General features: G+C 47.0%; 1 protein-coding gene across 6 annotated transcripts in view; it reads right to left on the bottom strand.

The window, feature by feature from the left end:
* ACSL4 (acyl-CoA synthetase long chain family member 4) overlaps nucleotides 1-27,917 on the bottom strand; it is a 492,223-nt gene that overhangs the window by 354,697 nt on the left and 109,609 nt on the right. For 3 of the 6 annotated variants that reach the window (XM_069612616.1, XM_069612619.1, XM_069612621.1), the window contains exon 2: nucleotides 8,895-8,957. The gene's annotated coding sequence lies outside the window, so the exon portion shown is untranslated. The remainder of the gene's footprint in view (nucleotides 1-8,894; nucleotides 8,958-27,917) is intronic. The other 3 variants (XM_069612617.1, XM_069612620.1, XM_069612618.1) reach the window with 1 other exon arrangement.

The following is a 27,917-nucleotide window of genomic DNA, read 5'->3' as shown; positions in this document are numbered from 1 at the left end:
CGGTCTCGAGCTCGTCGAGGACCGAGACCTGGAATGGGCATGATGAGAACGATTCCTCTTGTCCTAGCGGACCTCTCCCGCGAATCGTGCCGACCACCCGAGCCCCAAGGCGTGCAAGTGGTGTCTCTCGACCGACCCCATCGGAGGCGTGGACGGACCAGTGCCCTGAGAGTCGAGAATCGCTAACATTTTCTTCCCGAAGGAAGCACATTCCTCCGGCGTCGCATGCTTGGTGGGATAAGTGACCCCGCCGACGGCGGGATTCTCAGACGAGGACGGGGAAGGCGACCGATGATGGCGCTTCCGGGAGTGTCTCGAAGAGGCAGAGGCGTGGCGGGACCAACTCCGGGACCGAGACCCACTGGACTTACGACAATGATACGGAGAGTCACCCTTCGAATCGTCCATCGAAAGCCCCGCAGACCTCGCCTTCCGTGGCTTGGACACCTTACCTACCAACAACAACTTCTTGCGCTCCCGCAAGGCTTTGGACGTGGGCAACTGGCAGTTGAGTCCTCCGTGTCATGGGCCCCCCCGAGGCACCAGAGGCAGGCGTCGTGCGAGTCCGTCACCAACATCTTGGACCCACAGTCCCCACACTTCTTAAAGCCCGGACGTGGGGAGGAAGACGAGGTAGACATTCACGAAGAATATACTACACAATACGAACAGGTTCGAAGAACCGAGAAAGAACAGAAACTCCAAAGAGTCGAGGCGCGCCGAGATCTCCGAAGCGAACACGTTCGCGGAAAAAACAGAACTGAGGCTACGGGTGTCGTGTCATCTAGTGACGTCAGCAGAGGTCCTCGACGGCTGCGTATCGATGTCACCGACGCAGGACGCAGAGGATTTTCCGAAGCAGCACAGCTGTGGTGATTACTGTCAGATATGGAATACGTTGGAGGACCCAATCCCCTCGAAAGTGCTATTCAATGGAGAGCCTGCAGCTAGTCAATCCTAGCTGTAGTAATAGCGAGCAGGAAGGCCACCTTCTAGGTGAGCAATTTCAAGCCCACTGTTGCCATGGGCTCCAACAGCTTATGGCAGAGTGCAATGAATACCACATTGCGGTCCCATCTCGCCTAGGAAGACTTGACAGGAGGAAATATGTATAAGGCCACCGAAATACCCTTTTATCACCGTTTGAGAGTGCATGAAGAATCAGATTTAACGTATGCCCCGATCGTCAATAGGTACGTATGGTAAGAGGGTATATGAATGCAAGGTCTGACAAAACAAAGGACACAATCCACTGAAGGTTGCCAAGGATCAATCCATTTGACCAAGCACCAGTGACAGAAGCAGAGCCATTTGCGTTTGTACTGTGCCCGCCTAGAGGATTTATGCGCCGCCTGGAAGACGCACATATTAGGTTTAACTTTGCTATGTAATAAAAAAAGGCAAGTCATTCCATGATGTGATCAACTCCTGTTTATTAAGCAGAACCACTCCAACAGCTGCAGCCCATCTTTCCCCTCTCAAGTGAGCTCTCCACTGGCCTTTATCAATCCCTTCCAAACTCTTATCCTCTTGACAAGTCGGATGCCAACGACTATGCCAAAGGCTTGGAATGGAGGGCAGCCATTGCCACCACTGTAGAAGACGGGAGTGGTCAGGGAAATTTCCTCAGACACATGGAGCCTTTATTGCACATCTATCTTTGTTTGTGCATTGAGCCGTGCGTCTGCTTCCACCACGCTTTCCTGGCCTCAAGCAAAATATCCTTCAGTAGGAAAAGGCCCAACCGTTCCCGAATCTTCAAAGTAAGCGCGCCTGTCAAAACACCTGCTTTTGGAGTAGGAGGTTCAGAAGTCAGAAACTTCTTAATAAGACCCAAGATCAACCGCCTGGACATGAAAGGGCCTGTCTGACGAAAGCTGCTCTTCCTCATCCACAAATATGGGGGAAGAGGGGAGGGACGTAGGCGTAAATTAAATCCTGTAGCATTAACAAAATCTTTAGAACGTTTAATCTATCCACCTCATTGTCCTTTCCCCTTTAAGTAATGGGCAGAGGGCCTGAGCAGGGAAGGGAGTTGAAATAAATACGTCCAACCTCATGGCAAGCTCCAGCTCTTGGGCCTGAAGTAATAGGCCCTAGCCAAGATGGGACAACTTCATCCACCATTATAGATCAGATTGGAATGGTTCGGTCACATCGATACCTACTATTGGAGGAACCCTTTTCACAATTACTCCTTTGTGCAGTGTCCTGGTCCACCCTCTGTCCCAAATGTTCCCTGCCATGCTCTGCACTACCTCCCGATTGATAGTTCCCAGCCTCCACACTTTTTTTAAATCATTCCATCTCTCTCTCTCTCTCATTTCCAGATTACGCCCCCCCCCCTTTTTCAGACTCTCCACCAACCCCACCACTTATCCCTCCTGCACCCCTCAGACCCATACCCAGCCTCCCTTCTCCTTATGTTTGAGCCGAGATCGCCCACCCGCTCAGGTGTTCCACCTTCTTACCACCAGTTTTCCGAGCTCTACGTATGCCTTCCATTTCCTAGGGTCAGTTTCATAAGAACACTGCACCCCCAAACAAAGCCGCTTTGTTTAGCCCCCTTCCCAGCTCATAACCCTTACTAGCATGGACAGCTGGTTTGAAGGGTGCAATGTTTTCCTTTGCATTTCAGCAGGAATTCTGTCAAATTACTCCTTTGGCAGTCATACAAAAGGATAACCAAGTGGAGCAGAATACCATAAGTCTAAGGATTCTTTCCCATTACCTTCCAACTGGGAACACAGTCAGTCGGTAGATCTGAGGTGCAGCATCAGGTAAATACAGAAGGGTGAAAGTCACTTACAGAATAAGCAGTTGCTGTTCAGGACCGCTTTCTGCAGGAGTCATTTGAATCCCTTCAAACGAAGGACACCACAGCTTGGTGGGGGGGGGGGGGGGGAGGAGGTTTGTTGCTTGCGTAGACTTGCCAGTCCTGCTTCCCTTAAAAGCCCCATAATCCACAAGCTGTCCAGACATGATGTAATTGCTGCATCAGGGATGAGGACAGGAGGATGGAGAAAACAGGGATGGGCAAGTCCAAACTGGAGCATTCTGATCTGGTAGCAGGGTCATCCCACAATACACCATAGGAAAGCGAGACCAATAGAAAGGGAAGCAAAAAGGAGGCATTCGCCATGTATACAATTACTAAATGGTCTTGCCATTGTACTTATTGGATCACTTGTTGGTGGGTTGTCATTTAGGACCAGAATCGTCCATCAGTTCATTTTTGCATGCTAGTACTAGGTGTAATGTTCTCAAAGGGTGTCACCTGTGTGCCGTTTCTCAAAGAGGGATTGACCTCTTGCACATGATTTGATGCTGTGGAGGTGAAGCTTAAATTTATGAAGCACCCATTAGTGTGATAGGCATGCTTTAGAGATCATCCTCACATCCACAGTTACAGAACAGAGGAACAAGCAGTAAGTCATTGGTTGGATGACGGGTGGAACAAATAGGGAATTATTTGCTATGCAGCCTCCAATGGTCTTTAAGTATTGGTGGTGGTAGCATGCACAGAAATCTGGGGCTGAAGAGTAATGGCTCAGCTAGGATTGCAAGGATCTAAAGATAAGTTGCCCAGAGCATTAAAAATCCAATGCTCAAGGAGGCATGGAAAGAAAGGTACAAACACCACTTGTGCTACCAATGTGACATTTTATGCCCTGCAGAGTATTCTTATGAACAGAATCCCGGATCTTTCCTTCTATGAAGGTAGATTTTAGGAACTCCCACACAAGGGAAAGCCAAAGGGTAGGTATTTGCAAAGTCTGCCACAGAGCTGGCCATTGGTCCTTTAACGCATGTGCCTTTCAAGGTCTGGCACCTTCTACAGCTAATGCATTTTAATACCTGCATCACCTCATGTTGAAAGTGAACATGCTACTCTCCAACCGGGGCCAGGTCTTAGCTAATGACAGTACAATAAAAATACGTATGGGCGCCTTATTCACCAGTTCCAAAGAAGAGGCATGCTGTACAATGGCAAAGAAAACAACTCCACTATACAGCTCAGTAGGTTAAACGCCATCTGTTCTGTCTGTGTTATAGCCTGCACTACTTTATTTGATGAATTATTAGCACTTTAAATGTACAGTGCATCCTTACAGGCCAGGCCAGGAATTCTGGGCTCTGATCTCAGTTAAAGCGCAGACTTTCTACTGCCATTGCCAGGCCACAACAAGCATTCACACATTACTTATGCAGCCCTGGCTCCCCAGGGGCACTGGTTTCCACCCTTCCCATTGATACCTCCTGTTCAGTGAGTGGCGACAAGACCCATGCTCCCCTGCAAATGGACTCTACTTTGCAATGGTCCATGCCATGCCAATGTACCTCTCTTCACACACCAGTTGACATGGCTACTGTGCAATTGGGGAAGCCAGCGACTCTAAAGCATGCTCTTCAATAATAAGCATCAGCAAGCCCCAAGAAAAGTACTAAAAGATTTAGCAACCTCGCAGCTGGGCATTGCTATTGAGATACCCTCACTACTTTCTGGGCACATAATTGCATAGTCAAACTGGCACTAATGCTTCAAAAGCATTCCGCAAGGGGGTGACAAAAAACTAGCAAGTGACTAACTATGGTCACTTTCAAATATTTTATAGTTTACAGCGCAGCCCTAGCACAAGAAAGGACAAGCGCTGCACAGTGTGTGCATAGGTAACGTTGGGCTGACATCTTTTAACAGTGACGTAATACTGCGAGGTGTGGTCCGTGCATCCACCGAGTAGTCCTTGGGTTAGGTGTTGAAGCCACATTTTGAACGTTTTTGCGAGTAAATACTGCGAATTGTGGACATAATGTCCAGTTCAATCGGTTCAGAATTTTAAAAATTATTTTAAAAAATGGTTACACAAGTAAAAATCTTATTCTTTCACATTTTGTAGTTCAGAAGCCAATGTCGCTGATGCATTTCGGACTAGTCCATCAGGGTGAATTATGAATACAATACATTCCATTAATTTAGAACTTGGTCTAATCCATTAGAATGCAGAAGATAATTTAGTTTTGAGATATGTTATGATTAATTTATCAACACAAATGCCCCATTTGTATTCATCTGCAAGTAGTGAAATGAAGTTTTTCAAGTAACCTCAAGAGAACAGCTGAATCCAGCTGGAGAAAAGCCCCATCGAATACTTCCAAGCAAAAATTCTCCTTAACAGCAGCCACATATAAAGCTGCTATCACGAATGCCAAAAAAAAAAGAAAATCTTTAATACACAATGCCAAAAGTGGCACAAAAGAGCTCTTCTCTATCTTACGATAAATGGAATCTCCTGTGCCTCCACCTCCTGTGCCCCCACTGAGGACTGCATCAAGGAAAAAACTTGGTGTAGTAATACCCAACAAGCGCTCTCAAATAAAATGGCCCAACTGCAAGCTAAAATAGAATCCAAAAAAGCCAGTCTCACGCCCAAGGACCATCCTGACTGACATAGCCATCTTTCCCCTGACTGCCCACTATTCCACCTCTCCTATTACTGAGGACGAAGTAACAATTGCTAGCTTAAAACCTAACTGTCTTGGCGACCTATGTCCTGTTTCAGTCATTAAGGACGGAGCCAGAGACTTTGCCCCCTTCATCACCTCATTGATTAATGCCTCGTTCAAAAACACGGCAGTCCCCCAACAACCTTAAAGAAGCTTGGGTCCTATTCTTGCTCAAAAAAACAAACCTAGACCCCAACACTCCGACTAATTACAGGCCCATCACCACAGACACCTTCCTCCTAAAAATACTAGACAGTGTAGCATACCTCCAAATCCAAAAACGTTTGAAAGACAACCTTCTAGGACTGTGACAATCCGGCTTTAGACCCAGGCACGGGACTGAAACAGCCCTCTTGGATCTAAAAATCCAAATGATGAAGGCAAGGGCAAGTTGGCCATTCTGCTCTTGTTGGATTTGTCTGCAGCCTTTGACCTAATCGACCACCAAATTCTCACCGAACACCTCTCCTCGGCTGCCGCATTCTCCCAGGATGCCACCAATTGGATTCGGTCCTTCCCATCGGACAGAACTAGGGTCTTTGCCCCTTGGGGAAGCGCCGCTGCGGACCCTGTCCCAATCCAATGGAGAGTTCCCCAAGGTTCTTGTATCTTCACCAAGCTCCTCTTCGACCACCTTGATGACCTGGGCGTCACATACACCAAATAGGCCGATGACACCCAGGTCCTAGTCGCCCTCACGGGGAGCTACGACGAGGATGTTGCTAAACTGAACAAGATCTACCTAGAAATACAAGCATGGATGGCCACCCACAGCCTCTGCTTAAACGACAAGACTGAACTGCTTATTGTCGGCTCACAGGCCCGTCTCAATAAACTGGACCCCAGGTACCACTCCTTCACCATTAGTGTTGAAGGAAGTCAAAACACTAGGGCTGTACCTGGACACTCATCACACACAAATGCCTATACTTGACGGCCCCACAGTACCTTTCAGACAAATTCACGAGACAGAACTATCGGACCACCTTACCTTCACCAACTCAACATACCGAAGTTCATCCTGAAAACTGCTGGGGGAGCTAGCTTTCCAGTATTGGCAGTTAAATACTGGAACGCACTACCTATGACGATTAGAGCAGACACCTCATTTTGGTCGTTTAGAGCCAGAGTCAAGGAATTGCTCTTCACCCAACAATAGGATGATTACGGCACTACCCAAGGTGGCCATCACCTTATTTAACTGCTTAGTAAGATATTCTAGTCTCAGCCTCTTAAATATATGTTATGACAGTGGCAATCCAAACTAACTTGGTAACGTCAAGACCCACTGTACCTCACATTGGACCATTCTGTAACTAGGTCCATGGTACCATTCACTGTAATGTATTATATTCTGTATGTGCAACAATATGTAACCACTGTGGATCTGTATGTTTAGCGCCCAGTTACCCGAGGGTTTGGCTGCGCTTTACAAATAAACAAACTAAGTCCATAGGGCTCCTCTATGCCCGAAAAATATTCCTATGTCTGTCTTGGAAGAAACCTCTAGAGTTTCTCCTGCAAGGTGAGTGTTTGTAATCTCTATCCCAATCATATTCTGAGGCATACTTGTATAATGAGAGAGATTCTCCTCTCGGCAGCTCTACTTTAACCCAACAATCCATCCAAATAATTGAAAAGGTCTCACTGCAAAATGTTGACACATAATTGACTTGACAGCTGTGCTGTGTCTTTGGTGTGCCTGGCACTAACTGTGTGCGCACTAGAAAAAGTGTTGACCTAAGTTTCCCCTCTGTGATGGTTAGTTGATATGCAATGGGGAGGGTCAGAAAATAATTGCTCTAACTGATCTTCCCTCATAACAGACGATTCCAAGATGGAGTTCCAGGATGGGTCGTTGGCAAGAGGATTGTTTGCAGGTCCTCTTTACAGACTGGTTGTGATTCAAGCCGGCGAGTCAATTTGCTGCATGGTAGGCATGTGCCACCAAATATGTGGAGTGTGTCTGCCAGGTACACACTGGTTTGCTACTCATGACATGTTTATAGATTAACGCAGTCTTCAACAGTATCTTGACCTGAAGAGGAAGCCAATGTAGTTTGTGTAGGACGGGGGCAATTCAGTCAAGTTTCCACACATCCATAAGAAGAGGTGCTGCAGCACAGTGGACTGCTTTTATAGGAGCTAAGTGAGTGGCTGGGAGCCCGGTCTGGAGGGCATTGTACCCATTGATGTGCGAGACCACAACAGCCTTCACTATAGTCTGAAAGTTGGGCAGAGGGATGAAGGGTTGGATTTTGAGAAAGGGGGCTATTTGGAGTCAGGCCATTTTGGCCTTCTGGGCTATGTTTCTGGAAGGAAAGGCTGGTGTCAATGGTTAAGTCTAAGGATTTTGCTGAAGCTGAGCGTTGCAGATCAAATCATTCTAGGTTCCCATAATTGAGCCAGGCACTTTACCCAAGAGACTGGATGATGGCTAGATAACCTCATAGTAAAGTTATGTTAAAAATGCAGTTTTAAAATGTAGGTTGAAGAGTTGCTGAGCGAGGTAGAAGGTTTGCTTGGACCATTTAAAAAGCATGGGGCAATAGAATTATTTTAAAAAAAATCAAAGCCAATCCTGAAGCACCAACTAAACTGTTGACAGATGTACTGCTGAAAACTGATACAGTACCGACATGTTGAGTCATCCTGGATCGACCCCAGTTCTTAATGAAAGGCAGAAATCATCTGTCCCAAGTTAGGAAGGAAAAGAGGGCTTTAACTACAGAAAGACAACTGTCAAAAGAAACCCATAATTGGTGCTTCAATTTAACAGCACTTACTAATGCTCGCTATAGAAGGAACCAGACTAAGACTGCAAACGGGGCTTTGTAGGATTGGAAAAATTAACCTTTAAAAATAATCTCATTAGTTTTTCTTGCAGACGTTCGCCAGCCTTCATGATTTTTGCTAAAGCACATAGCACACGAGGCATGCAACCACACGAGGAATGCAGGCATCCGAGCACATGAACATGTTAAAGGAAGCAGGCTTCAGAGCATACTGAAATCTGAAAGTAGTGTTAAACACAGCAATAAAGACGGGAACTGCAGGGATGTGAAGGAACAGCTACAATTATTAGCAATAGCAACAGGGATGTGTAACAATAGAGAATGAGGGGGGAGCTCATTAGTTCATCTTTATGGCGAGTCACACATGGCGACTCACATTAAGCCCTCTGCAAAGAATCAGTGGTAATCTACATAGCCTGCAAAATATATTTCAGGGTGCGTTTCTGTATTGGTTCCATTTTGTTCTTGGGCTAATTAATTTTAAAAATGCAGAAATTAAATCCGTTAATTTTGAGCAGTCATTAGTTCACTGGGTTAAGAACACATTTCAGCAAAATCATCCATAAATAACCTATAATAATGCATAACACATACGTAGAGACCTTTTCAATGTACTTCCTTGTGGTGGTCTTCGGGAACAATTGTGGTTATCGGTGTCTGCATTGAAAAACAAAAAATGAGTTACATATTGACATTGCAAGGATCAAGCAAACTACAGCAATTAGTAATACAACCCCATCCGCTCTCTTGCCAAATTTGCCAAATTTACCAAGAAATACATCATAGTAAAAGCCATCACCATTGTGTCATTGGTTACATCTGATGAAATAGTCTGAAGTAGACGCGGCAACGCCCCCAAAGCATGCGATATTTCCCAGCAGCTGCACGGTTTTAAGTGGGTAAAGCAAAGTATATATATATATATATATATATATATATATATTTTTTTTAGTTCTTTTAACACCAGTAGGGATGGCATCTGCCCTCACAAAAAAGTGGGCGGATTCCATCCACTCTTGTTCCCTCAGCATCTGCCTACGCTAGAATGCACTAAAGGCTCACCTTTTTACATTAGCCCTCCACATAAAATCAATAAGCTGCGGTCCTAATAAAAACTCAAACAGGACCCATCAGCCATCCCTAGTAATCACAGACTGAAGGTTTTACAAAAGGGGCACTTGAAACCTGCTCCCATTGTATTGTGCCGACACAAAGAGAAATGTGATGGGCCATTTGAATTAGCATTCAGGCATTTAATAAATGTATTTGGCACGAACTCCAAAACCATAAGACTTCGAATCAAACGAAAAGGTGCTTTGAAACAGATACTCAACAAAATGACACTAAACATGCTATTGTGCTAATACAATCCGAAATGTCAATGAAGCCCCATTTCATCGCACATACTCGTGTTGCGACTCTGAATTTGAAGATTGCGGGAATGCAGAAAGCCATATGTTATTGATGGAAATATGACAGTCCAAAAGTGTACAGTTCCCTCCGTGCACATGCGCATTTGAATCAACCAATGAAGGAAAGGAGTGTCATCTTTGGGAGTGTCAGCCTGTTAAGCGAACCGAATGGATGATTCCACCAATAGAAAAGTGCTTTGTCATGACCATGTGGTAAGATTACCCCTTATGTAAGCAGTCACAGGGACATTTAGAATTATGAATGCTGATCAGAAGGTGCCTCCCTTTCTGGGAATTGCTGGAAACCTGAGGGCGCTTTATGGCTTGGTGCCTTAAAGAATTAGTCAAATGAGATTATGTACATTCCCGAATGTAATTACATATAGGTACTCTAAAACCTTTCTCTGCCAAATCCCAGGAGTGGGTGGACTGGGAGGTAACACTAGGAATAGCTAATTCCAAATGGAATTGGAACATTTTAGTGTTAAATGCAACATTGTTTTTTCACTATATTAAAGCCAAGTGAAATCTGGCTTATTATAGAACCCCTTCCATTTTCCTGTGCGTAGCGTGCAGAGGCTTATCAACAGAATAGGAATAGCATGTTGTAGCTAGCTTGTGTGAAACCTCCTGCTTTCAGGCCAACCACAGAAGTGAATACACGAATGTACAAAAAGTAAGTTTATTGTACAAAGCTTCAGGGAGTGGTTTGATGGTATTGCAGGACCAACCTTACCAAAGTGTCAACAATCCAACATCAGCCGACATTTTATATACATTTTTGCAACAATTAAAAATACTCCGATATACTCCATTACACTCCACCCCACCACATATGATTGGACAGAAATCCCATCTTTTCCCAGTATTTTCATTGGCCAGTCTCATCTTGATAGTTGCGACTCAGATCATATACAGAACACACCTCTTGGAATTCGTTCATAGTAGGCCATGACGTCACATGGTTAAACATTGTTATTGAAAACATATTTCATTACTAGCATTAACCTGCCTAAAACAAGTAACTAAGTGTGATTGCACATGGTCTGCTTACATATTTTAGAAATAAGGAAGGCAGCAATAAACAGGATCTTCTTTGAACTACTGATTGCGATCTCAACTACCCCAGACTAATTTATGCGACCACAACTCTAGGATAAAGCCTCCGATGACCTGTAAAAACCAATTCAGCCGGACACCCTAGCCTTGGGCGTCATTTTTATTACCAGCCCAAACAAATGGCCAACACCCTCTACGCTACTTCAATACAATAAGCGAGATAACATCTGCCCCCTTGTGCGACTGTTAAATCATAACCCTTTGCCCATTTGTAAGCCGACCTTCCTACAAGATGACCCATTCTTTCCATCAACGAATGTCTGTTTCTCAAAATTCAACTACAGATTAAAATTACTGTTTTACTAATAGTCTGCGGTCTGAAATCCTGAGAAAGTCCACAAAAGTCACATGCAAGTCCCCAACTACCACGTTTTACACAAAGCGCCCCGTTGTGTAGACTGTTAGTTGCATTTTGCAGGTTTAATATTGTATCTTTGTAAGTGTGTGAAGATGTAATATGTAAACATTCTAAACACTAAAAGTAACATATCCCATGCATTAACTGCATTCGATACACATAGATTAGCAACAATGCCCGCAGTTTGCTGCCATCACCTGCCGCCTCCCATCAATATGGTGCTCTCAACATTAATCCCTTTGGACCCCAATTTAAATACACCCAAATCATCCAGGGTGTTGGGGGATGGTTGCTTATTTGTCCCTTCAGAAAGTCCGAACTGTGGATGGATACACAGATGAAATCAACTTTCTGTACATTCTGATATCACAGCTAACTTCACTCAGACAACATCTCCCTCAAAACTCTCTTAACACTTTTGAATGGATTGTGTCCTCCTGTATTCTTCATCTTTTGATATCTCCATATCCAGTTTTAGCTGCTTCAAGAAAATAATTCGAGCAGAGGGCTCTGCACGTCGACTTTATGTCCGTCGAGGACCTCTGTCTCAATGTCGACTTCATTTGGTATTTAGCATGCGCAGTGACCGTTGGCTTCAGTTAAGTTTTTCCCACAAGAGCCATCGCTTCAGAAAAATCGGCACACTTCGGTTCCTTCAAGTAATCTATCGCAATCTGAAAAATAAGAAAGGCATCAACACCAAAAATCGGGGTTCAAGAAATGCCATGACTGGGGTGAACATTTCGCTTAAGGACCCCCATTGGGTGTGTGTGTGTGTGTGTGGTGTCTGGGGAAAAAACAAATTGTGGATATTGCCCATCGAGGACAGTGAAAGCCCTGAAAAATCCGACAAGCCAAGGGGTGACTCCTAGTCTGTAGAAAGCTAAAAGACCTTGTTCTAAGAGTGGGTCTCACCACTCAGTCATCACAGATCGCCATAAAGTTCCTCCCCTGAACAGGTTACTTGCCCGACCAAAATCAGACTACCTGGCAGAATGGGAGAAGTTCAAACTGAAGATGCTTCTCTTCGAAAATGTGGCCTCAACCCACTCTAAGAGCCAGCGGCATGCTCATGTCAAGAAACCCGACGAAGAAGGCAAAAGACAAAACCTGTGTGCTCCGGAAAGTCTGGTGGTGCAGGCTGCTACATCTAAACAGACTGCATACCAACAATCCACCACCCTCCCCGGACAGGGATGACCAATGCCATGAAGCAATGACCAAAAAAAAAGTCTCTGCTGGAAGTATGGCCCATCATACCACATGTGCATTGGCCAAGTTCACATTTACCCTATAGGAATGCATATCAATGGCAGCTGAACATATCCACCCCGAAGGGTAAGAGAAACATTTTTTCAATATTGTTAAAGATGGGAAAGATGCCATGGGCAAATACCTTCAGACTGGTCTAGACACTGCGGACAGCATCAGCAGAGCTATGACGGCTAGCACTGGAATGCGCAGATTTGCCTGCTTAAGAAAGTCTGGGTTTGCTCTGGATGTGCAATCAAGACTTCTTAGCATGCCCTTTGACAGCACACATTGATTTGGCAGCAAGGCTGACGAGAGCCTGGAGAAGCTGCAGACCTCCAAAGCAGCTGCCAAATCCCTTGGTGCTGCAATCAAACAGCCACAAACTCGCCCCACTGGAACAGCTTGAAGTGGCAGGTCATTTCGCTAATACCCCTCAGTTGGGAGGGGACTGCCGAATCAAAGATCAGAGAAGATTTCTCATGGTGGAAGAGGTGCCAAAACCGCTCAGGCAATGGCTGCTTTACCCTCAGCTGCTGCATCAGCCGCCTCAAAACCTCAGACTTTAGTCCATAAAACCCTGGTGGGAGGCAGACTCACATCTGCAAGACTTGCAGGGCATTACTTCAGATACATGGGCATTGGAAACCGTAGCCCAGGGTTACGGCCTTCCCTTACTCCCTTTCTAAAAAGGGCCTCAGGATAATCCAGCAGGGAGCAATTCTTTCAAAGTTCCAGATCCGCTCCTTGTGCAGGAAATGTTTACTATTTCTATAGCACCAAGAGGAACAAGGGTTGGTACGCCCCTTACTTTCTAATCCCCAAGAAGGACAGAGGATTGAGACCCCACCTTGGACTTGAGACTTGAACAAGTTTCTCAGCAAGGACAAGTTCAAGATGGTTACCCTTTCTCAGATCCTTCAGACACTCCAACTTCAGGACTGGATGGTTTCATTGGACCTTCAGGATGCTTACCTTCATGTGCCAATCCATCACAAGCACAGAAGATACCCGAGGTTCGCCGTTGGCAGTTCTCATTACCAGTTGAGTTCTGCCATTTTTGAGTGTTTTCACCAAGTTGCTGGCGGTGGTAGCTAAAGCTTCGAAATAACCAGGTTACTCACCGTAGTGACCACCTTACTCCTAGTCCATAGACCCCTTTCCTCCATACTTATGGGACATCGCTCTGTCCTGTGGGACGGGACCGGAGGACTTTGTAAAAAGCATCAAAAAACTTCAAAAATGTGTCTTTCCTCTTTCTGCACGGGGTCCGGCACGCGGCTGTAACCCCGCCCACCTTGGCTCCGCCCCGCACATCGCCCATCAGTCCTTTTCTATTGCCAGGTTAGAGACCTATTAGCAATAACAGAGGAACCTTATTAGAGGGGACGGCGGGCAGGCGTATGGAGGAAAGGGGACTATGACTAGGAATAAGGTGGTCACTACGGTGAGTAACCTGGTTATACTCCTACGTCCCGTCCCCTTTCCTCCATACTTATGGGAGATTCCCAAGCACTCCTAACTGGAACTACTGGTGGATGGAAATACCCCTCATCGAAAAAGGTTCTTCAGCACAGCCTGACCAAATGGAGCATCAGCTCTCGAGCTCATATCAAGACAATGATGCTTACAAAAAGCAGATGAGGCGGCCCAAGTAGCTGCCCTAGCAATGGACTCCCAGGGGACATACTTCTGAAAAGCAACTGCAGCTGCCTTGCCCCGCACCAGGTGTGCATGAATACCCTTAGGAGGTTTCAGCCTTTGGATGGTGAAAGACTCCATAATGCAGGCGGCGATCTGAGAAATAGTCGCCTTAGACGCCTGCTTACCCTGAGGGTTACCGAAAGTCACAAAAAGCTAAGAACTTCTAAGCTCGGAAGTCCTGTCAAGGTAGAACTTAAGAGCCCTTCTGACATCAAGACAGGGCAGAACCCTTTCTGCCTCTGAGGTAGGGTTCGGAAAAAAGACCGGCAGTGAGATTGACTGATTCAGATGGAACTCAGTTACCACCTTCCCTAGAAAGGCAGGGTTTGTCCGTAGGACCACCTTGTCCTTGTGAAAAACCAAGAAGGCATGCTCCACTGACAAGGCCTGGCGCTCACTCACTCACTCACTCGCCTTGCTGAGGTAACAGCGACCAGAAAGGACACTTTCCATGATTGGTACTTGAAGTCCACCGTGGCCATGGGTTCAAAAGGCTTATGGCACAGCGCCGTCAGGACTACATTTAGGTCCCACGGCGGGTGCGGACTACGAACTGGAGGGTAGAGGCGCGTCAAGCCTGCAAAATGCCTCTTGAAAACTGAGTTACTCAGAGTAGGAACATTGGTCTGTAGAAAGATAAGCAGAGACCGCGGAAAGGTAAGTTCTGCATGACAGAACGTGAACACCCGACTCTGCTAGGGAGGACAGCACAGTGTCAATCGTAGACACCCTTGGGTTCAACTGCTTTCTCAAACACCAATGACAGAACCTGAGCCATTTACTCCTGTACTGGGATCTGGTCGAGGGTTTCCTGGCTGCCTGGATAATACGCATGTTATCCGTAGACAAGTTAAGATACTCTAAAGACCTGAACTCAGGCACCATGCTGCCAAGCGGAGTGATTGTGGGGAGGGGTGCCATATCTGCTGCTTCCCCCTGATGAGCAAGATCGTGGGTCACTGGTAGCCTGATCGGCGGATACACCGACAGGTGTTGAAGTTCTGAGAACCAAAACCTGGCTGGCCACCAGGAGGCTACGAGTAGAAGGGAGCAGTTCACCAAGTTCTTCAACTTCCAAATTGCCCGATAGACTAAGGCAGAGGCGGGAAGGCATAAGCTCTCATGTTGTGCCATGGAATCTCAAGAGCATCCCCCAGAGAGGAGGCTCCCAGCCCCCCCCCTCTGGCAGCATACCTAGGAAGCTTCCTGTTCACCGCCGTAGTCGAAGAGATCCACCGCCGGTGTGCCCCAATGCGATAAGATCCCCGAGAGGACCTCTGCCTTCAACTCCCACTCGTAGCTGACCACTGTCCGCCGGCTGAGGGCATCCGCTGTGACATTCAGCTGGCCCGGAATGTGTACTGCAAGCAGCCAGACACCATGAAGCAAGGCCCACTCCCAAATCTGGACTGACAGTTCCATGAGGGAAGGGGGTGGTAACTTTGTTCCCCCTTGCTTGTGGATGTAATGCATTGACACCACATTGTCCATGCATATGCGGACCACCTTGTTGGCAATGACCGGTCTGAACGCCTTGAGCGCTAGAATGATCGCCAGAAGTTCCAAATGATTTATGTGCAGGAGCTTGTCCCGAGGCGACCAGAGGTCCGATACTTGTAAAAGATCTAACGTTGCACCCCGCCCCAGGAGGTAGGAGTTGGTCTGATCGTCACCATCGGAGCTGTGTCCTGAAACCCCGCACACACCGGTAGGTTGCTGAGAGATGGCCACCATTCGAGGTCCACGCTCATGGAAGGAGGAATCATTATCAGCTTGGAATCCGGGTCCACAGCCTGACGCCAAGAACTCCGAAGAGCCATCTGGGTCCATCTCATCTTGAGACAAGCAAGAGGAAGAGCCAGCACACACGAGGCCATGAGGCCGACATGCTCTCCGACTGCGCAAACATCTTACACGTGGCTAACAGACCCGCCATTCTGTCCCCAGTCAGGTACACTCTGCAGTCGATCCAGTCGATCGTGTTCCTGCGAGAACCCAGGAAAATCAGGTCCTGCGAGAACCCAGGAAAATCAGGTCCTGCGAGAACCCAGGAAAATCAGGTCCTGCGAGAACCCAGGAAAATCAGGTCCTGCGAGAACCCAGGAAAATCAGGTCCTGCGAGAACCCAGGAAAATCAGGTCCTGCGAGACCGTCATGGAAGATTTCCGCCAGTTCACCGACAGCCCAAGATGGAACAGGAGCTGAAACAGACTGGAGATTGACAGCTGCTGCCAGCAGACAAGGGCTGCGCAAGAGCCAGTCGTCCAAATATGGATACACATGGATACCCTGGAGACGAAGATATGCCGCAATCACCGAAATCTTCGTGAAGACGTGCAGCGCTGAGCCCAAATGGAAGCACTCGAAACTGGAAGTGCTCCTCTCCCAAAGAGAAACAGATATCTCGTGGGTTCCAAATCAGGATATCCATGTACGCATCCTAAAGATCCACCACACTGAGCAAATCGCCCATCTGCAAGGAGGAATGTATCTGGCTGGGCGTGATCATCTTGAACCTCTCTTGGGGTAGGAAAAGATTGAACTGGGAAAGGTCTAGGATGGTGCGCAGGCCAGCCTGGTTGGGGTTTGGGCACCGTAAACAGCCGGGAGTAGAAGCCCTCTCCTCGCTCCCCAAGGGGAACGGGTTACACAGCTCTGAGGTCCAGAAATTTCTGAACTTCGGCTTTGAGGGAGGGCGAGCCCGACAGCTGAAAATGAGGGTTGAGGGGTGGGGTAGGGGGTAAGCGGAAGCCCGCTCGAGCGACAAGACCCATCCGTCTTCTGTGATGGTCTGCCACGCCTCCCAATGAGACACAATGCGTCCTCCCACTGGGGTCTCGTGAGCGCGGAAAACCCTCATTTAGTAGGTTTATCGGTGGCGGTGCCACCTGAGGAGGCTGAGGAGTGGGAGAAAAACCATGTCCGTTGTTGCCTATGGCGGTTGTTCCCACAGGGGTATCCACTCTGCGAGATTTGTGGTCGAGGAAGCCCCTAAAGACAGAGGAAGGTCGACTTTGCAACAACGGTCTCTGGGTTTTGAAAGGAGCCTTAACCAGGACAGACAAGGACTTGGCTGTCTGAGTGCTATCCTTCGTCTTGGTGACCTCTACATCCGTTGTAGAATGAAAGAGCTCCTTCCCATCGAATGGAAGGTCCAACACCTTGTCCTGCACTTTTGAGAATTTAGTTGCATGCAGCCACGCCTGTCGTGAGGTATCAACCCTCAGCATAAGGCCCCGAGCCGAGGTGTCTACGTGATGAGCCGCAGCCTCCAGGAGATCCTGGGCCAAGACCCTGGTGTCAGATAGGCCTCCTTTAAAGTCTTCAGCTTCTCGACCGGGATAAACTCCTCAAACTCTGACAGACCTTTACACATCCGCATGTTAGCTCTCGCTAATATCAATTCAGCATTGGCCTGCCTGAGCTGCAAGGCCGAGTTGGCGAAGATTTTCTTCCTGAGGGAGTCGAGGAGCTTGTCCTCCTTTCCCAGAACCTGAGTAGCCGTTGTGGAAGAGGATGCTGCAGGCCTGGACTGCAAAGTGGCCGCAGCCACTACTGTGGAGGAGGGGGCGGACAAGACAGGGCCACCTCTTCCGAAGAATGCAGCCTGTATCTCGCGTCAATTTTCTTATTGACAAAAAGTCCAGAGTGTGGCTTTTCCCAGACTCTGCGGACCTCGGCCAGAATGTCCTTCCGCAACAGGCCGGTACGCTCCAAGGGAGACAGGGTGAATGCCCCAGAAAGCACGCCCTCCTGCGGAGCGGGTGCCTCGAGCACTGGAACAAGTTCATCATCATGTCCAGTACCTGGTCATGAAAAGCTCTGATAGAGCGGGGAAGGTCCTCGCTGTCCTGATCGCCTTATGCGCCATCCGACAGATCAGGATCCTGCTGAACTGTGTCAGGCGCTGTCTTGTCCACAGGGGATAATGTGGGCAAAGGCGGAAGAGTCGGGGAAGGCACTGTAGGCAAGGGAGACCACCGGAGGAACAGGTGGAGCCGGAGGCGCGGGAGGACAGCTCTCCCTAAAGAGCCCTTTGAAATATTCCCTCGTGGGGTTGTACGCATAAGCGTTTGAAATTTACTGAAAACAAAGCGTCCTCCAGAGACTGTTTCGGAACCTGAGGAGGCCTCTCATGAGGTGGACAAATCCAGGGACGTAACGGGGAAGGATGCCACACTGGCCCCTCCACCGACATATCCACATAAATCAACGGTGCAGACCCTGCAGGCAACAAAACATTGTGCGGAAGAGGCATCCAAACGTTCCAGTCAAACTGGCCGATAAGGATGCGCACAAGAAACTATGTTCACCCAAGGGACCAAGCCCTACACCCGAGGCTGATGGCGTAGTTGTAGGGGTTAGCACCCAAAATGTCCGCCGCAGTCATGGCAGGAACAGGCGCCATTTTGTCCTCATCTGAGGGGAACTGCGGCACGTGAGGAAGTGAGGCAGGGGCCCCCGTTGATGGATCAGGGGTCTTAACTTTAGCCTTAACAAAAGGGACCTCGGCAGAGCCGGTACTGTGAGGCCTGGAATGTTTTTGTGACATACCAAATTAGCCTTCGAAGGAAGGACCTCGGCACTGCCGGTAAAAGAAGAACTTTGCTTCTTTGCCCCCTCAACAGGTCTGGTGTCGCCGCAAGAGCAGGAACGGTGAGAAACAGCTTTCACCGACAAGGCCTGGACAGGCCTCTCAGAACTGTTGGTAGCTTTAGCCTCTGGACGAGGGACCTCAGACCCAGGCCCGGTAACAGCCTCATCTGCGCGGGCCTCGAACATCCGTTCGGTAACAGCAAGCCCACCCAAGGCCTCGGGGCGCACCACAGTCTTATTTGAGGGAAGCCGACAGAGGCCTTAGAGCAAGCTCCTGTACCCCACGACTCAGTAGAACTGGGTCCACAAACAGCCCCCACAGGAGGGGCCTCGGAGCGTCCTCCAGTATCCACAGGCCCCTTACGGAGACCCTCGGAGAAAACTCGGGTACAATTATTAGGCCCAACGGACACCTCAGGGAGAACCCCCGTGGCAGAGCGATCAACTCCCCTCCCGGCCCGAGAGGAACCCGGAAAGGTATCCCCCGGCCGGGGTGCTCTGAAAAGTAAAGAACTTACCAGGCGTTTTTTCTTCTCGTCGATGAACGCCTGAAAATGTGAAGGAGGAGTTTGTCGGAACACCTCCTCCCACTGCTCCAACCAACATTGAAGTGCCCGGACAGAAAGGGAGTCGCAGTAAAAACAGGAGTCCCGACGGTGATCCGGACCCAAGTACTCTAAACAAAGAGGATGGGGATCCGCCCTCGCGAAACGACGGTGACACGAACAATCTGGAAAGTCTATTTTGAACGACAGACTAGTACACGATCGCTAGCGAGAGCCAGAGAGGAAAAAAAGGGAAGAAAATCTCAGAGGATGGAAGTGCGTCCAGCCCCGAACGAGTGGAGAAAAGGACTGATGGGCGATGCGTGGGGCGGAGCCAAGGTGGGCGGGGTTACGGCCGCGTGCCAGGCCCCGCGCAGAAAGAGGAATGACATTTTTGAAAAAAATAATTTGGGATGCTTTTTACAAAGTGCTCTGGTCCCGTCCCACAGGACGGAGAGATGTCCAATAAGTATGGGGGGAAAGGGGACGGGACGTAGGAGTAAGCCCGAAAAACGTTACTGTTTAAATGAAATTCTAGCTATAGGGACTGGCCAGAGTTTTTTCTTTGTCCTGGATACATTTGTGATTACAATTCTTGCAATAAGCTACAGTAAAAATCTGCACCATTATACAGGTCAGTTTTGAGCGAGTTATACATTTTTCAAAATTCAACTTCTACCCTGACCTGGACGACTGGCTCATCAAGGCATGTTCTCCCGAATAAGCCCTGGAACATCTCCACTACACCCTTCACTCCCTCCAGCCTGGGCTTATCCCTCAACTTCAAGAAGACACACATGATACCATCTCAAAAGCTCCAATTCTTTGGGGCAGTCCGAGGTGAGGGCTCAAGACAGTCTGCAGATGGTCACCAAATTTCAGAATGCCCAGCATCTTCCAGCCTCAATTTTTAGGTTGCGCAACCTCATGGCATCCTGCATTCTCCTGGTGCGAGAGGCTCGCCTGAGAATGCGATCTCTCCAATGGGCTCTCAGAAATCAAGGGTATCAATTCTCAGGCACAAGGTCAGCCCTTCAGGTTCCGTGACACACAGGATCTTCTGTGTTGGGGCTGTGAGGAAGACATTCTGAAGGGAGAACGCTTTTGGCAAACATGGCCAGAGAGGACAATAGTTATGGATGCCTCACTCACGGGGGGCACATTTGGGAGTGGGGGGGGGCAACATGCCAACGATCCAGCAATGAACGGTCATTGGCCTCCATCAGAGTCCAAAGTACACATCAACCTTTTGAAGACGAGGGCAATCAGACTAGCTCCGATGGCCTTCCTGCCCCCTGTACGGGGAAAGAAAGTCCTAATAATGATGAACACAGTGGCTATGTACTACTTCCCCAAGAGAGGTAGTGTAGGGTCACTACCACTGTGCAGAGGCAATGCAGCTCTGGACAATTCAAGAAGGAATCTCATCAGCAGTTCACCTAGCCAGAGAGAACACAGAAGTGGACGCTGCGAGCAGGCAGAGCACAGTCTCCCATGAGTGGGAACTAGCTCGGGAAGTCCTTCAAGAGATCCGCACCCTTTGGGGAAACCCTCAAGTGATCTATTCGTGACTCGTGTCAACCAAGTGCGAGCTGTACTGCTCTAGGAACACGTTCATGGTTGACTGGGATTTTCCACTTCTGCACGCGTATCCTCCAGTCCCCGTCATTCCTCAAGTGATCAGGAGGTTGAGAAAGTTTGGGAAATCCATGATCTGAATTGCTCCAGGACGACTTGATACCCAGACCTTCAGGACATGTCCATTTGCCCTTGAATACATCTTCCACAAAGAGGACCTTCTCTCGCGAGAGGCGGGTCGGGTTCTTCATCTAGAGAAGACACTCTTCCTGCATGGTTTCTGAAAGGTTGAGATACAAGGATTCGAACCTCCCAGACAAAGTAATGGAGATTTTGCTTTTGGCCAGAAGGCCAGTAACAAAATCCTTGTACTGCTTCTCTGGGAACAAGTTCTGCAGCTGGTGCAGGGATAAGCATGTGGACCCTTTTACATGCAGCACACCAATGGTTCTTTGTTGCAACCGACTAATCTGGGTGTCCAGGCTGGCACAATTCAAGGGCATCTAGCAGTGCTATATATTTTTAGCGCTCCTCTGAAGCTGTATCTTTCTTCAAAATACCATTAGTAGTACAATTTCTGAAGGAATTGACAAATGTATTCCCTCCGATCCCATTTCAAGTCTCGCTTTGGGATCTCAAATTAGTTTTGAAATTTCTCACGTACCCTCTAGGATTGTTAACACTGAAGACAAGGCCTTTTGGTTGCATTGCATCAGCCGTAGGGTGAGTGAACTTCCAAGCCTCGTCTTAGAAGCCTCCTTCTACCATTTTCTTTAAGAAGTCAAACCCACATTTTTGCCAAAAATGGTGTCAGTTTCATTTAACTCAAGAAATACTTCCGTTGTTTTATCCTCCACCCCATCCTGGAAAGGAAGAGGAGTTTAAACAGGCTTGACCCAAGGCGCTGTTGCACTTCGCTTCTACTTATCCAGGGTGTCCAAGTTCAGACAAGATGATCAACTATGTTTCACAGGCCATAATTGGGTATGGCAGTCACAAAAACAAACCTTATCCCAGTGGATCATTTTAGGACTTTCTGAATGCTGCAGATTAGCGGGAAAAGATCGTCCTCAGGGTCTCGGAACTCATTCGAACAGGGGCATGGCAACTTCTTCTGCCTATATAGAAAAACCAAAAAAGGGGATACCTGTACATCCCCTGATCATCTCAGGGGAACAATATGAATATAAGCAAACTAAAAGGATCGGAGGTAGTGAGGTTGGATTATCACTAATAAGGTAAGAAATCGTCCAGCGGTAACACCACCATCTAAAGGACTCAGTGGATCATGTTGTGCAAGGAGCATTGGAAGTGAAACTAGTTCAGAAAGCAAGAGGCCGTGCTAGGACTACACTGCTTATTTAAAACCAAAAAACTGTTAGAGGCGACATGCTACAAGGGGTCTATGAGCTTCCAATGGCATAGAATGGAGGCAATGGATTTTGATACAAGAATGGAAAATGAAACACATGCAGCTATGATGAGCCAGTCATCTACAACACTGGGCCGCGCATTAGCGGGTAGTTCCTTATGTCGCTGTTCTTTCTAATATAGATGCAGTTGCGAACGCACAGCTTTGGAGGGTGGAGTATTCAGACAACGAAGTTTGGTAATAACACCATTGTTCGATATGGCCGAGTGTGTTATCCTTGCCTTTACATCTACAGGGTAGAAAAATGCTAATTTAACCTCATAGCCATCCCTCTAATGCAAGACATTCACTTGCAGATCTACAGGTAGCCGAATAGAACTATGCGCATCCTGGAATGTGCATTTGGGAAATAACATTGAGAGTCAGCTCGCAGCGATCATTGTGAAGTAAGTCACATGGTGAGACTCCCTGGCTGGGATGGGTTAGATTAGATGTGGCAACCCTGACGGGATGTGGTTTGTAACTTTCGGCTTGTGTATTTTTTTTTTTTTTAGTTTATCAATGCTCCATCCTATTTTGGAAGCATATAGAAGGTTCCAAGACTACGACAGGGTCCGTTAGAGCCAGAAGGGATGGACTTATCCCAAAACTTACAGGATCCTTCAAGTCTTTTTGGAGGAGAGTGCGAGTTAGCACAACAAAGTTACCTGGGTTTGTGTTGCATAAATGAAATAAATGTTTTTGGTTGTTTTTTTTTTTAGGAGACTGAACTGTAGAACTGGTGAAGACATCTACCATCTTTATATGTTTTGGCATAAGCAGACTTGGAACTGCTTTCTCTGTAAAGACTGTACTGAAGAAGGCCCTATGAATTTTGGGCAATATTGGTGCCATGAGGGGACTGAAACATATGTAGACATAGGCCATGAAAAATTAAGTGGCTACAACAGAAGGCTCACTGTATATGTCTGGGGCCAAAGATAATATTGAAACTAAAGAAGAAAAAGAACTTGTGTATATTGTTTATATATATGCTAGAATATGTGGAAAACCGAGTGTGAAGGCATGAGTGTGTATGCAAGGTGGTTAAGAGTGATGTGGTTAATATGTGCTGTATACAGTATCTTTAGTGTTAATTGAATGATTATATATTTTGTTGTGGAAAAATAAGATTTTATTTGCCAATTCTGAGGTTTTGAAGATTGTTACTAGTCATAATCCAACCTCACTACCTCCGATCCTATGTGTTTGATTATATTCATACTTCCTCGGCCTTACAGTGGAGAGTCCCATTTCAGGATATTTGTGCAGCAGCCACCTGGTCCTTTGTCCACAGTCAAAGCATTATATTCTGGATTACCTCGGTCCGGGAAGGTGGATTTGGGAAGGCGGTGTTACATTTTGTATGCACAAGCCAATAGGGCACTCCTAAATTCTCATTTTAAACTGAAAATTCCAGTTCCCAACATTTAAACATTGCTTTGGTAGTCTATCCAAACATGAGACATGCACTGGAGCACACAATCCATTCAAAGAACAAGTTACTTATCCGTAGTAACATTCTTTTGATTGGCTGTTCCTCCCACGTATTCCTCATCACCCCTCCCAGCCTACCCCACAGTAGAATTTATTATTGCAGTTTATGCTCTTTCAGGGTGAGTAACTGGCTGACTTAAGGTACATCCAAGAAAAAAAATTGGAAATGCGCATGAAAGCAGAACTGAAGCCAACGGTCACTGCATGCGCTATGTACCAGTGAGGACATCCACATGAGGTCCTATAGGGACATCGAGTAGGCCTGCATTGACGCAGAGTGCCCCCTGCAGGAGAAATGTTTCCGAAGCATCTAAAGCGGGATATGGAGATATCAAAAGATGAGGAATATGTGGTAGGAACATCCAATCGAAGGAACATTACCACATAAGTAACTGGTTTATACTGTCACATGTTTCTCCCTCCCAACCCCCACGTCCCTTGCCCGATCACGCCCGGCAGCCAGTGTGTGCAGTCCTGTGCACGTCAGTGTGCAACTAGCATTCCCAAAATAGCCGGTGTCTAGATTGTGCCTGCTAAGTGCAGGTGGGGAGGAGGGGTTGATTAGGGGCTAGCGCAGTGGATAATGAGGTTAAACGGATCGATTTAATTACCAAGACCAAATAATCCATCTTATTCTGTCTTTCTAAAGAAAAAAAAATAAATAAAGTTGTTCGGTCTGTAGCAAACATCACGTTTTACAAGAGCACGCTAGAACACATCCCCTCGTAACAAATTAAAACGTATAGAAATGCTTTTTAACTTCTAGGCTGATACCACCCAAATTAGCTGCAAAATAAGCAATAAAATAGCAAAGTACTCAATAAATGAATACTGGATATTCAATTAGGGGCAAACCAAAGCCTAAGACTGTTTTAGGCATCACTGCAAGATGCACCAACGAAAGAGCAGCTCTACGGTCAATCCTGCTCGTCTTTTATGTAGTATAGGTCATCCCCACAGCAATTCAACAAGAAAACTAGATTAGGTTTAAGAAACTGAGACCATTGGCAATGTTGCAAAGATATGGGATTACCATGCAAATCACAACATGGAATAAAATTATTTTTAAAAACAATTATCCAAGTAAAAAAGGTAGTAAGTACATCAGTACGATGCACAACCACCTATAATTTTACTCACACCCCTACAACAATTTTTCCAAATAGTTGGTTAAACCCTAACACCATACGAAGCTACTAATCTATCGAACATGCTCTACATTACTAATAAAAACTAGGTGATGAGATAAATGCTTAAAGGTCTGGGCAAAACACTTGGCTGCACCACAACACATAGTTACAATAATGTAGCTCGGCAGACAGAATAATTGTACACGTTTTGCTGTGCAGTAATATGTAGTAGAACAGCTACAGACAGGGCTCGTGTTTGAGGCCCAGAGTTTGCTTGTCAAGTATTCCAATCTTTTACTTTCTTCCCCCCGCTCCCCCCACAAGCAGAAAGGTATGCAGAGCTACCTGCCCAAAGGCTTATAGTAGACAGGGTCTTCCATCTGGACACCTCCCGCAGACATTGCCTTTAAGATTATCATAGCCCTTGATCAGGAACATCATTTATTTACGTGTAATGTGCCATAGCCTGCAGGCAACAGGGCGCAACAGTCAGACAAGAAACATGGAAAGTACATGGGACAATGGTGCTATGTTGCAGCAGGGCTGCTCCATCCATGCCATAAGGGAATGCCATTTAATCAGATTAGCCGTTGAGCAAAACCTTGCGGTGGGGGGTGGTCGGAGGAAGAGTCCGTTCTGGATTAACCATCAGTGGTAGTTAGGGTAGTCTATTAGTATAAAGCACCTCACGCATAAAATGCCTGCTGAATGCACTCTGCATAGCTACCTGGATTCAGGAACCGTAGTTGAACGAACATGGTTGGAATTGCTCGGAGCATTTTAGCAACTGCATGGATCCTAGAAGTGCGCAGATATCTGGAGGCCTGTGCAGGCTAAGGTGGGTACCAGGTCTTTACGCGTGAAAATCTTGTAAATATGACAGCTTTATCATTTTCCTGGGTACATTTACACACCGGTTTAGAGAAGAGGGCAGTGCAAAGGTCAGGTTACTTGACAAAACGAAGGATTCTTTTGATGTTTATCTACATCAGTGGTCTTCAAACTTTTTTGGCCGGGGGCTACCCCCCCCCCCATCACGAGCTAAATTTGGGCAGGTCAGGACCCCCCAGAAATACCAAATGGACAGTATGTATTGCGCGCCGTCACCTGCTCCCATCAGTCGCTGGGCTCCCTCATCCCACTCCTACCCAGTCCCTGGTCTCTCCCCACCCCATCACACACCCTGGGCTCTGCCCACTCTGCTCCCACCACTATCCCATGGTTCCTGCCCATTGTGCTCCCACCATAGTCCCTGGGTTCCCCCATCACGTTCCCAACACAGTCTGAGGGCCAGTGGCGTCCGGTGATTTTTTTTTTTTTTTAGTGAAGGGCCATAACTATTCCCCCCCCCCCAAAAAAGCCATAGCGCCTGAGCATAGTGAGGGAGCCCAAACCAATAAAGGGGGATTTGGGGAGGTTTCCCCCTGTGAATTTTTTTTAAATAATGGGTTAAAATGATGCATTGTAGCGCATACTTTACAAAAAAAATAGGTCAATAGCCAAACAGTTTGCAATTGGTGCTGGGGGGCCCAGGGGTCAGGCATGACATTTTGTACTGGACATCTATGTTATATTGTTATATGTCCAGTAAAAAAATACCATCCCTGTCCCCTGGGTCCCACTGGGCCTAACACAATCAACATGATTAGGTGTGTATGCAAGGCGCTGCACATTCATACAGCAATCACTATCATTCACACGAGCATCCATCACCATACACTCACTCATAACATAAGCATACACGCATCCATACACGTTTAAATAAAAACAGAAGAACATAAACGTACCTTCTGCATTGACCTGCGTGTGAGTGCTGAAACACCCTGCTCCAGGCTGCTCTGTCCGTATGTGCGAGTCGGCGCAGGAGCTCCCCCTCAGACATACAAACATGCATTGCCCCAGCCAACATTTCCAATGTGCTATGCAATGCTGGCGAAGCAAAATGCCCCAGCACTTGCATGGCTCAGTGAGCATGTGCAGCTGGGGAACTAAACTGAACTGTCAAAGGGAAACAGGTCAGACCTGGCTGGCTGTTGGGCACCCGCGAGCACAACTCGTACTATGGCGGTACGGTAGCGACGGTGCCGGTAGCCTACCGGCACCGTTGTTACCGTACCGACATTGTTGTAATGAGGCCCAGTCTGACTAAAGGAATGAATATCCATATACAACTGCGGGCCACTTTTTCATTGTTGCCTGGGACAGTTTCATGTTTCAGCCCGACCATGTGAGCCACCCCTGCCCATGTTTTCAAATCTAAAAAAAATATATTTTTTTGTTTAAAAATATTTCATGCTGAGCTCTCAGGGCCCCCCAGGGATGCACCCGCGGACCCCTGGGGGTCGCGACCCACAGTTTGAATACCGCTGATCTACATGGATGTAATTGCAAGCCACCTCTGAAACAGAATGCATTTCTCTGAAGCCTTTAAAAACAATAAACTGGACACTGATAAAGGAATGGTTTCTTTCCGTTCAGCTTCAGAAGCACTGTGCATGTTTACCTAGAATTTTAGGATTGCATAACTAAGATGGAAAACTGTTGCAATTGAGAATTCATATTTTTCAACAAGTTATGTTTTTTTCCCTAGTGAAAGCAAACCAGTATTGCACAATTGTATTTTTCAAAGTTCTGGTGCTGTGTGCATAATCATGCGTAGGAAGATCATTTTTACATTAGAATTTAATTTACACTAATTATAAAACAGTGTGTATAATGATGAATATGCACAGTCTAGTTTGCATCCATTCAACCTTGCAGTCAATGGGGTACATTACCCTACATGGTCAGTGGCAGCAGAGTCTTTGCTCAATGGTGAGTGATTGTCATTACACTGATCACAGGTGTTCTAGCCTCAAATCTTCAGGACTATTATTAAAACATCCAAAACCTGACTCAAGGAATTGCAAGCGCTGTTCAAAAACAAATGAGTTACATTGGTAATTGAAACAAACTCAGCAAAACCTGTCCCTGTGATAATCCAGAAGGTATTTAACTTTATGTAGCACTTCATGAA

Source organism: Ambystoma mexicanum, chromosome 5p (assembly GCF_040938575.1).
Source record: "Ambystoma mexicanum isolate Mex_15411 chromosome 5p, UKY_AmexF1_1, whole genome shotgun sequence".
NCBI lineage: Eukaryota > Metazoa > Chordata > Amphibia > Caudata > Ambystomatidae > Ambystoma > Ambystoma mexicanum.
Note: the sequence above shows the minus strand (reverse complement) of the source record. Positions and strands in the feature narration are given on the sequence as shown.